The sequence below is a fragment of the Humulus lupulus genome, chromosome 9 (assembly GCF_963169125.1).
Source record: "Humulus lupulus chromosome 9, drHumLupu1.1, whole genome shotgun sequence".
Taxonomy (NCBI): Eukaryota; Viridiplantae; Streptophyta; class Magnoliopsida; order Rosales; family Cannabaceae; genus Humulus; species Humulus lupulus.
This window is the reverse complement of record NC_084801.1, coordinates 52,738,679-52,743,232: the sequence shown is the minus strand read 5'-3', so window position 1 is coordinate 52,743,232 and position 4,554 is coordinate 52,738,679. Positions and strand designations below refer to the sequence as shown.

The following is a 4,554-nucleotide window of genomic DNA, read 5'->3' as shown; positions in this document are numbered from 1 at the left end:
CATTGAGATGGCATCCAATTCATGCATTCAAGCAACCTTCTTAGTGGTTTCTCTTTCTGATGGCCATTGATATTTATTCATAGCCATTTCTTCCAACAGATCATAAGCCTCATTAACGCTCTTACTCATGAACGCACCTCCAGATGTTGCAATAATGATTGTGCGAGTAGTACCACACAAACCATTGTAGAAATTATGTACCAACATCCATCTCTCTATTCCATGATGTGGACACTTTCTAATAAAATCCTTGAATCTCTCCCATGCATCATACAAATATTCACCCTCCAACTGGTAGAAATTATTGATCTCTCCTTTCAACTTAGCTACCTTTGCAGGAGGGAAAAACTTGGAGAGAAACTTCCGGGCAAGGTCATTCCAGGTAGTGATCGAATTGGGATGCATAAATACCAACCAACTCTTAGCTCAATTCCTCAAATAAAATGGAAATAACCTTAATCTGATGGCATAATCACTAACTCCATTCATTTTAAATGTCTAGTAGAGTTGAACGAAGTTAGTTTGGGGTCTTCTGTTGGCAATCCCCCAAACTGAACAGTGGCTTGAACAATTTGGAGTATGGCAAGCTTGATTTCAAAATTGTTGGCATCGACAGCGAGTGGTCTGATACAAGACTGAACCCCTGTCATAGTAGGCAACACACAAACTATCAATCTTCTGGTTGCTGGGTTCTAACCATTACCTTGCAGAACTTGATCCTCAACAGCACCCCAGTTCAATGGCTCATCCATGGTAGTCTCAACCCTTTTTTCCAACCTTTTCTTCCGTTGATTCACTCTACAAGTCTTCCCTATTTCAGGATCAATAGCCACTCAAATAGCAGCACCTTGGCGTCGCATAAACTACTTGTAACTTGAGATGAGAAAAATTGAGATAATGAAAGAATTAGTAACTTTGAAAATAAAATACCAAATTAGAATAAAATTCTACTATTTAAATATTAGCTCAAAACAGTCCTCAGCAACGGCGCCAAAAACTTGATGTGAAAAATCCAACACGCAAGTATACGTATCATCTTTACAAGTAATAACTCATGTAAGTGAGATCGTTCGCACAAGGACAGTAGCTAAGTACCAATTAATTGAATTTTCGTTCCTATTTGGCTATCCAAAATGGATTCTTTAAACTAAATAATCTAAGCAATAAAAAAATAACGAAACAATATTCAATCAAGAAATGAAATGCAAGGAAATTAATTTCAATTGCTTCCACTTCCTATTTCATAAATGCAAACCAATTCTCCTTCTTCTACCTAATGTGATAGCGGATTATAAAATAACCTTTATTCTGATTAAGACAAATAGATTCTAAATTATATGGCTCTATACTTCGGAGGCATAACACACATATAAACAGCATTAGGCAATAATTCTAAAGCCACACAAGCCAAAAAAAATACTCTCCTTTTATGTCGAAACCTTTGTTTATTCAATTACAACATTATTAACAATCACTTTTCAGATTTTGTATTGAAATCATAAATCATGCATAGGATGGCCAATCAAATACATGTAATAAGCACAAATATGAATAAATCACACATCAATAGAAGAAATATATCGAATTTTCATTAATCCATAAAAAGCTTCAGACAATCTCCATTAAAAACCCTAAATTGGAGCTCAGCTCATAATCTCCAGTAACATGTTCATAATCAAATCCATAAAAGACAAAATAAAATTAGAAAATAAAAAGAATAGAGAAGAAACTAGATTTGGGGTTGTCACAATTGCTCCAAAGCTTGAACTCCAATTCTCTCTTTTTGTTTTCTAAGTTCTAATAGGTCTCCTCTAGAAAATCGCGATTTTTCTAATTAAAAATGATGATCTCTTCATTTTTCTGCCCCAATTCCTAAAATGCCCTTCTTTAAGTGAAAAATTTGTAAATCGTACGGAAGACAGCGCCGCGGTGCCAATTCATGCACAGCGATGCCACTCAGAAATTGGGATTTCTAAACTTTCTGAACAATGGGCTCACCGCGGCTCAAATACACCCATGCGCTGCGGCCCAAAAAGTTGTGCCACGACACTAATTAATTCTGGGACTCCGACTCTAATTTTGATCTTTGACCCTCGCCACAGCTGTAATGGACACCAGCGCCACAACGCAAATTGTAGCACCACAACCCTAATTGGATATCCTGCATTGAACACTTTTAGGCCTGGTTTAGGACTTTTTCTCCACATTCCATTCCATTTGAACTAGTCTTGTGCTTATACCTGAAATCAAGAAAAACAAGCGAAAATCTGCCCAAAAACACGCAAATACAACAATAAAACATGAATCAGACACTTAGAAACTTGTTGTGAAAAATCCAACACGGAAGTATACGTATCGTCTTTGCAAGTAATAAGTCATGTAAGTGAGATCGTTCCCACAAGGGCTGTAGCTAAGTACCAATTAATAAAATTTTTGTTTCTATTTGGCTATCGAAAAATGGATTGTTTAAACTAAATAATCTGTGCAATAAATAAATATCGAAACAATAAACAATATTCAATCAAGAAATGAAATATAGGGAAATTAATTTTAGTTTCTTCCGCTTCCTATTTCAATAATGCAAAACAATTCTCCTTCTTCTACCTAATGTGATAGCGGATTATAAAATAACCTATATTCAGATTAAGAAATATAGATTCTAAATTATATGGAACTGTCCTACATTTCTGAGGCATATCACACGTATAAACATCATTAAGCAATAATCCTAAAGCCACACAAATACTCTCGCTTTATGTCCAAACCTATGTTTATTCAATTATAGCATTATCCACACTCACTTTTTAGATTTTTTATTGAAATAATAAATCATGCATAGGATGGCCAATCAAATACATCTAATAAGCACAAATATGAATAAATCACACATCAATAGAAGAAAAATATTTAACTTGCGTTAATCCATAAAAAACTTCAGACAATCTCCATTAAAATCCCTAAATTGGAGTTTAGCTCATAATCTCCATTAACATGTGCATAAACAAATCCCTAAAAGACATAATAAAATCAAAAAATAAAAAGAATAGAAAAGAAACTAGATTTGCGGTTGTCACAATTGCTCCAAAGCTTGATCTCCAATTCTCTCTTTTTATTTTCTAAGTTATAAAAGGTCTCCCCTAGAAAATGGCGATTTTTCTAATTAAAAAAGATGATCTCTTAATTTTTCTGCCCCAATTCCGAAAATGCCCTCCTTTAAGTGAAAAATTCATAAATCGTACAAAAGACAGCGCGACGGTGCTAATTCCTGCACAGCGGCACCACTCAGAAATTGGGATTTCTTAACTTTCTGGAAAATGGGCTTACCGCGGCTCAAATACACCCAAGGGTCGCGGCCCAAAAAGCTGAGCCACCACACTAATTAATTCTTGGACTTCGACTCGAATTATGATATTTGACCCTCGCCGCAGCTGTAATGGACACCAATGCCACAGTGCAAATTCTAGCGTCTTGACCCTAATTGGATATCCTGCATTGAACACTTTTAGGCCTGGTTTAGCATTTGTTCTCCACATTTTATTCCATTTGAACCATTCTTGTTCTTAAACCTTAAATCAAGAAAAACAAGTGAATATCCACTCCAAAAAACATGCAAATACACCAATACAACATGAATCAAGACACTTAGAAACTTGTTGGGAAAAATCCAACACGCAAGTATACTTATTGTCTTTACAAGTAAACACTCATGTAAGTGATATCGTTCCCACAAGGACTGTAGCTAAGTACCAATTAATTGAATTTTTGTCTCTATTTGGCTATCAAAAAATGGATTGTTTAAACTAAATAATCTAAGCAATAAATAAATAACGAAACAATAAACCATATTCAATCAAGAAATGAAATGTAGGGAAATTAATTTCAGTTGCATCCACTTCCTATTTCAATAATGCAAACCAATTCTCCTTCTTCTACCTAATGTGATAACGAATTATAAAATAACCTATATTTTGATGAAGACATATAGATTCTAAATTATATGGCATTATCCTACATTTCTGAGGCATAACACACATATAAACAGCATTAAGCAATAATCCTAAAGCCACACAAATACTCTCATTTTATGTCGAAAACTATGTTTATTCAATTATAACATTATCAACACTCACTTTTTAGATTTTGTATTGAAATCATAAATCATGCATAGGATGGCCAATCAAATACATGTAATAAGCACAAATATGAATAAATCACACATCAATAGAAGAAAAATATCGAACTTTCATTAATCCATAGAAAGTTTCAGACAATCTCCATTAAAAACCCTAAGTTGGAGTTTAGCTCATAATCTTCATTAACATGTTCATAATCAAATCCATAAAAGAAATAATAAAATCATAAAATAAAAAGAATAGAGATGAAACTAGATTCGGGGTTGTCACAATTGCTCTAAAGCTTGATCTCCAATTCTCTCTTTTTGTTTTCTAAGATCTAAAAGGTCTCCTTCAGAAAATCATGATTTTTCTAATTAAAAATGATGATCTCTTAATTTTTATGCCCCAATTCCTAAAATTCCCTTCTTTAAGTGAAAAA

The 4,554-nt window shown here is 33.9% G+C and overlaps 1 non-coding gene across 1 annotated transcript; it reads left to right on the top strand.

Moving 5' to 3' along the window:
• The first annotated feature begins 217 nt into the window (after positions 1-217).
• Positions 218-324, top strand: LOC133802698 (small nucleolar RNA R71). Its single transcript, XR_009877443.1, has one exon. It is a non-coding gene; the product is annotated as a small nucleolar RNA R71 (small nucleolar RNA).
• Positions 325-4,554: the final 4,230 nt, after the last annotated feature.